Raw genomic sequence first — 7500 nt, forward strand, 5'->3', positions numbered from 1 at the left:
AAATGACAATTAGTTAGTCCTTAATATATTTGATGGGTTAGATAAAGCCATAAAGCGAAAGTTTACCAAATTCTATGTGAAAATACCTGAAGAGAAATCGCCACCCGCTGTTGCCTACATATTGTTCACATGGATGTTTGAATAAAACAAGGGTGAGACCAAAGCGTTAACCGCTCCTACATGTGTGCGTAAATGAAATCAAGTGTGATTGTGTTTGGTTTGTTTTTTGCTTAACGACCAGCCGACCACGAAGGGCCATATCAGGGCGGTGCTGCTTTATAACGTGCGCCACACACAAGACAGAAGTCGCAGCACAGGCTTCATGTCTCACCCAGTCACATTATTCTGACACCGGACCAACCAGTCCTAGCACTAACCCCATAATGCCAGACGCCAGGCGGAGCAGCCACTAGATTGCCAATTTTAAAGTCTTAGGTATGACCCGGCCGGGGTTGGAACCCACGACCTCCCGATCACGGGGCGGACGCCTTACCACTAGGCCAACCGTGCCGGTGTGTGATTGTGTGTCTGATTACAACAACAACAACAGCTGTTAGTGACATTTTGTCAGGCTTCATAGTATTTGCTGACAGGCCTACCGGTGTTATATGAATTCACTATTGACCAAGCAGCAGAGTCGAGTGTACTCACCAGTATAAGTAGTAATAAATGTACAGACCTGCAAGTTTCACGTTCAGTACCTCTAATTCTAAAGAAACATAGGCTATCCATGCACATAGAATGCTTGCAGTAATTAGACATTGCGCTACAGTCGGTACGTGGAACAACAAGAAAGAAAGAGAGAATGCTTCATGTCCTACAGGCTAAATATTTCGCCTCTTAAGGACCAGATATGGGTTATATAATAATTTGAGTTTTACGCCCTCACGGCTTTTGATGAGATGCCCAAGTGTATGCGTGTTAAGGTGGTATCAGCCATCTGCACTAATGGCAGAATGACCGAGGTCTTTTACCTGCCATTGTGGTGACAAGGGGGTGGGACATGGCTTCCGTCTCTGGGTCTGCACATAAAGTTGACCCCCGATAATTGGTTAACACTGAGTGCTTATTAGGTGACCGTGACCTCATGGAGTTTGTTCTTGTAAACATTTCCCCTGTTGTGATCTGGATCTGGATCTGGATCTGGATTCCCCCTAGGTGTTTGTCGTGGGATATAGTCACAATGGCAAATATACGTAACGGGTGGTGTTCGCAGCGGATTTATAAAACAAAGTACTACTGACTGACAGTTCCAAATTGGTCCATATATTGGGACATTCATTGGTGCCACACCGAGGCTAAATTCTGGCATTTTTTTTAACTGGAAAACGACCAATTTGGCTGTCATTTCGACCAGCCGACACTGGCATGTCTCGTCAAAGTATTCAGACACATAAGTTTGTTTTGGAAATACAGTTATTGGGTGATGTGCTCGTGCCGCTTTCTAATGAGGTGCACCGATTTACGTCACTGTCAGGGTAGCAGTATGATAACGTATTTACTGACTGCAAGATAAACATGTTCAGAATCAGTTGAACAGGTCTGACTGCAAGATAAACATGTTTATAATCAGTTGAACAGGTCTGACTGCAAGATAAACATGTTCAGAATCAGTTGAACAGGTCTGACTGCAAGATAAACATGTTCAGAATCAGTTGAACAGGTCTGACTGCAAGATAAACATGTTTATAATCAGTTGAACAGGTCTGACTGCAAGATAAACATGTTCAGAATCAGTTGAACAGGTCGGATAGACAGACACACAGACTGAAGTAGTGGAAGATACATGACCAGAAATACAGACAGAATAGATCGATGTGTAGCTGGAAGACAATTGACAATGACAATGACAATTCTTTATTTTTCGAGGGTAACAGAATAACCATAGGTATGCTCTTTTGCATTATTCTGGCCCTCCATCGAGATAGATAGAGAGAGAGAGAGAGAGAGAGAGAGAGAGAGAGAGAGACAGAGAGAGAGACAGAGAAAGAGAGAGAGAGAGCCCGGAGAGAGAGAGAGAAAGAGAGAGAGAGAGAGAGAGAGAGAGAGAGAGAGAGAGAGAGAGAGAGAGAGAGAGAGAGAGACAGAGAGAGAGAGAGAAAGACAAAGAGAGAGAGAGAGAGAGAGAGAGAGAGAGAGAGAGAGACAGAATACTCAGACCTCAGAATGGTTTATGATATTGAGGCCACAGACAGAGAGAGAGAGAGAGAGAGAGAGAGAGAGAGAGAGAGAGAGAGAGAGAGAGAGACAGAAAGAGAGAGACAGAGACAGAAACAGAGAAAGACAGAGTGAGTGAACACGCAAGTGAGCAAGAGAGAGAAAGAGATAGAGAGTCACACACACACACACACACACACACACACACACACACACACACACACACACACACTGAAACAGACATACATATATACACACACAAACCACAAGGAGTGAGAGCGAGAGAAACGACGCCAAGACATGAAAAGAAAAAGATAACTGTTGCCTTCCAACTAGTCTCGGCCCGTTCAAAACCGAGACTTTCAGTAATTCCTTCGCGTAATGTGACGTCTTCAAATGACGAAATGTTAAAGTTTCTACCACAGACATACACACGCACAAACACACACACACACACACACACACGCACACACACACGCACAAACGCACAGACAGACAAAGTTACGATCGCATAGGCTACACTTACGTGAGCCAAAAAAATGAGAAAGAGATCGAGAGTCGTCAGTAAGTAGTGGTATTGACACGAAGCGATAATGACATGTAGCGCTAAAAGATGTAGTGCTGTCGACACGTAGTAATAATGAACGAATGATAGCGCCTCATAGACAAATTATTTGTAGCACTAATCAACGTAGCGATAGCAGCACGTAGCACAAATGACACGTAGGACAAATGACACGTAGCACAAATGACACGTAGCGCTAGCGATACGCACCCGTTGAATCGAACTCCGACCAAGCACCACGTAATAACTAGGTTAATGTATGCACTCGCGTGAACAAGAAACTGTCGAGCTTCACAGATGTCGTCGTTGGGTAGTTTTGGGTTTGTTTTATTACCATAGGAGGATTTTTGAACTGTAAATGCACTCAGCTGCAACAAAAACGCAAAACGAAGGCTGTGAGCTGCACTGTGCCTTTAAAGGCACAGTAAGCCTCATGTAAACCATCACAGATACTGTTAGGCTTTTACACACAGTACAAACACCCTTCCATTTGAACGCTCACCAAACGGGAACATCCTAGGTGCCCTACGTAAAGAGCGAGCAATTTTCAAAGAATGAATTTTGCGGAGAGAGTGTCAGAGACAATCGGACCGTGGTGCGTTTTGGCGCTTAACCTAACTTTTAAAATCTAAATAATAAATTGACAGCTTGTTACACAAACATTCTTAAATCAGAAAAGAATTCTTTTTTCATCAAGACAAGATCAGTACAATTCGAAGTTTTGAAAGTTTGAAAAAAGAAACGCCCAGAAGCAGGGTCACGCAAGGTCGTGGTTCTGGTAGCAGACGACGGTTTATACCTATCGCCAGTTCCTCCGAACAGTCAAAAGCCATCGCTAGAGTTCTTGTGAACCACAGCCGTTTGTTTCGTTTGTGCTATTGCAGATAAGCTCACAGCGAGTCGCATTCAAATTACTAACTGACGATTACATTGTGAAAAAGGGAAACTTGATCACACGGGTTCACGATGGCTCAGGGGTAAGTTAAACCACGCAAAAATAAATTCTTTGAAAATTGCTCGCTCTTTACGGAGGGCACCTAGGATGTTCCCGTTTGGTGAGCGTTCAAATGGAAGGGTGTTTGTACTGTGTGTAAAAGCCTGACAGTATCTGTGATGGTTTACGGGAGGCTTACTGTGCCTTTAACATTTACTGCATGTGACTTTGGTGACATTGCTCTTAGTTGATTATGTGACACACACACACAAACACACATACACACACACATACACACACACACACACACACACACGCACACACACACACACACATACACACATACACACGCGTAAGCAGTTACATATATACTCAACACTTGTACTCGCAGAAATGTTGTATCGTTACGATCCCGTTTTACAATTTTGCTGCAACCTCACCAGTATATGAATGTAAGAGTTATTTATTTTGTGTTCTTTCGAGCGATTAAAGGCGTAGCACTACAAATATTGTTATGATTTCGTTGTTCAGACACTCATTTCAAAATGCGTATTTATAATTAGAGGGTCATCTAGCTTTGTTTTTGCTGCTGTGTTTGAAATGGATTTTTTTGTAGACAGTCCTCGGTTCTTCAATGATATAATAAAGCAACATGAAATAGTTCAGCCTTGTGATCGTTTTGCATGCGTTAGAAAAAAACACCTGGCCTTTAACCTTTTTGGAAGAGTATACATAACTGTTGTGAGATATTTCTAACATGCTTACTGTTGCAAATGACAACAGACACGTCGGTGTAACACGACATTTTTTACTCCACGAAACATTTACTCCGTAGTAAAAATTTCGTACGAAATTCTTACTCCGAGTACACCTTTTGTACGAGAAAAGAACTCCCCAAGGTACGAAAAAAGTACTCCCTCCACGAAATTTAGACTCCCCAAGTTTTTACTTCCAGTAAAAATCTCGTACGCGAAAATGGGATGCGGGCGAAGGGATAATGTCAATATGTGATCTCGCGCAAACAAATGTTGCGCTACCCTCCCTCCACCCCTTCCACCACCAAGACTAACAGGGGACAGGGGAGTAAAAGTTGCGTACACCTGACGTGGGCAGTAAATTGCTCATGTCAGGTAGGAATAATTTATTCGTTATTTATTCGTCAGGGGAGTAACATTTTCGACCGAATTGTTGACTCGGAATACACCTGCGGTTGGAAATAATTTTCTCGTGTTATGGGGGAGTAGTTTTTTCGTACAGGAAGTACACTTTTCGTACGAAATTTTTACTCCGGTGTAAAAAATCTCGTGGGAGTAATTTTCTCGTGTTACACCGGCAAAGCTTTCACTTCAAGGGAGGGTGAAATGAAACATCTTGTCGCATGTCACTTAAGGCGCACACACTGTCGTCGTCTGAAACATCTACGTTCGAAAAGAAGAAAGCAGAGGGCTAACAGGATTCCAGCCACGGCTACATAACACGGTCCTTGCAGCGTTGCTATGGGGATGGCCTTGGGTGCTGAGTCGTTGTTATGGCAATTGCGGGGTCCAGGCATCCACTTTTCGCGGAGGTGAGACAGTACTCCCGAGGCTTCCAGTCGCAGCAACCTGAACAGGCAAGGAAAAGACGAGAGGTAAAATGACGGAGGACTGCTTTGAATATTCCTGACGAACAAAATTATACGCCCAAAGTTGAATTGAAGTTATTGTTTTCTGCAGTGGGAGTTTAATAGCGTAGCAAGAGAGAGAGACGAGTTCTAGGCAAATTGACGGACGACATTTGTCAATATCACTGACGATAAGTACAACCAAAGTGTACCTGAAGTTAATGCTCCCCTTTTCTTTAATAAGGTAAGTTCCTGTAGTGGGTGTGTCATATCGAAGTACCATGGATACACTGACTTTAACACCCCTCCCCCTCTCCATCCTTCCATGAGACCCACGCCCCGAACACCTGTCGTCGCATTAGTGAAGACCTTCATGCAGCCTTCACAAGGTCAACCTCGGCGTCCTTCACAGGCTTAACACCCCTTTTTCAGGGACACAGGTACATTTTGACACAGACACAGACAGACAGAGAGACAGACAGGCAAACAGACAGACAGACAAACACACACACACACACACACACACACACACACACACACACACACACACACACACACACACATACAGACAACGTCACACACAAACACGCAATGACACACGCGCTGTCTGAACAAAAATAACAAAGCAGTTAAACGTATCCTCACACGTCATCTATTCTTCGAGTAAGAGCTGAGTCTTTGGGAGTGAACACGTTGGTGGTTTTAGCTGAAGCTGCAGCGTCGTCATGCAGGAGGAGAGATGAAATCTCACAGTACTCTGCCGTCCAGATCCGAAGCGTAGTTTCATCAGTGTAAAACGCGTAGTTTCCTGCAAGTACCTTGCGTAAGTGTACTTCCAGTTCAATGCTGAGAACATCCGGGTCATCTTCAGCAAAGGTCATCATCTTGCTGTAAAAGGTCCTTTTGACGGGATCATTAGAAGTCTGCAAAATGAGAAAAGACGAGAATGTTTTCGACCGGGTGAACTTTTCTCTCTCTTTTTATATTTAGTCAAGTTTTGACTAAATATTTTAACGTAGAGGGGGGAATCGAGACGAGGGTCGTGGTGTATGTGTGTGTGTGTGTGTGTCTGTCTGTCTGTCTGTCTGTGTGTGTGTGTAGAGCGATTCAGACTAAACTACTGGACCGATCTTTATGAAATTTGACATGAGAGTTCCTGGGTATGAAATCCCCATACATTTTTTTCATTTTTTCTATAAATGTCTTTGATGACGTCATATCCGGCTTTTCGTGAAAGTTGAGGCGGCACTGTCACGCTCTCATTTTTCAACCAAATTGGTTGAAATTTTGGTCAAGTAATCTTCGACGAAGGCCGGGGTTTGGTATTGCATTTCAGCTTGGTGGCTTAAAAACTAATGAGTGAGTTTGGTCATTAAAAATCTGAAAATTGTAAAAAAAAAATTTTTTTTTATAAACGATCCAAATTTACGTACATCTTATTCTTTATCATTTTCTGATTCCAAAAATATATAAATATGTTATATTTGGATTAAAAACAAGCTCTGAAAATTAAAAATATAAAAATTATTATCAAAATTAAATTGTCCAAATCAATTTAAAAACACCTTCATCTTATTCCTTGTCGGTTCCTGATTCCAAAAACATATAGATATGATATGTTTGGATTAAAAACACGCTCAGAAAGTTAAAACGAAGAGAGGTACAGAAAAGCGTGCTATCCTTCTCAGCGCAAGTACTACCCCGCTCTTCTTGTCAATTTCACTGCCTTTGCCGTGCGCGGTGGACTGACGATGCTACGAGTATACGGTCTTGCTGCGTTGCATTGCGTTCAGTTTCATTCTGTGAGTTCGATAGCTACTTGACTAAATATTGTATTTTCGCCTTACGCGACTTGTTTCTTTTTCTGAGCTAGGGGAGGGTGCACTTGCATCCCCTCGCCCCCCCCCCCCCCCCCGTATACCCCTGCTATGTAATAAGTTTATCGCTTGTATTCATTGGAATTCAAAAGAAAAACGACGATTAGGCACATTTACATACCCTGACATTTAACATCGTACTTGTTCCTCCAAGAACACCCCATTGGAAATCATCTTGCGTCACCATTTCTGCTAATGTGGTAAATGGTGGCGGTGACGGCGTGTCAACCAGTAATGACGTCAATTTACACGTATAGCATGACGTCAGCACCAGTCCCAGAATACACCATGCCGCAGCGAAAACTCTGGAGGCATGATGACTCCAAGCTGTATGCATTGCTGGAGCAAAAAAAAGAACATCTTG

General features: G+C 43.0%; 1 long non-coding RNA gene across 1 annotated transcript in view; it reads right to left on the minus strand.

The window, feature by feature from the left end:
* Positions 1-4030: 4030 nt before the first annotated feature.
* Positions 4031-7500, minus strand: part of LOC138961047 (uncharacterized) — a 3509-nt gene continuing 39 nt past the window's right edge. The window contains exons 1-3 of the long non-coding RNA XR_011454140.1: positions 7258-7500; positions 5905-6182; positions 4031-5260 (exon numbers count right to left, since the gene is read on the minus strand). The exon at positions 7258-7500 is cut by the window's right edge and continues 39 nt beyond it. This is a non-coding gene — a long non-coding RNA (uncharacterized lncRNA). The remainder of the gene's footprint in view (positions 5261-5904; positions 6183-7257) is intronic.

Source organism: Littorina saxatilis, linkage group LG3 (assembly GCF_037325665.1).
Source record: "Littorina saxatilis isolate snail1 linkage group LG3, US_GU_Lsax_2.0, whole genome shotgun sequence".
Taxonomy (NCBI): domain Eukaryota; kingdom Metazoa; phylum Mollusca; class Gastropoda; order Littorinimorpha; family Littorinidae; genus Littorina; species Littorina saxatilis.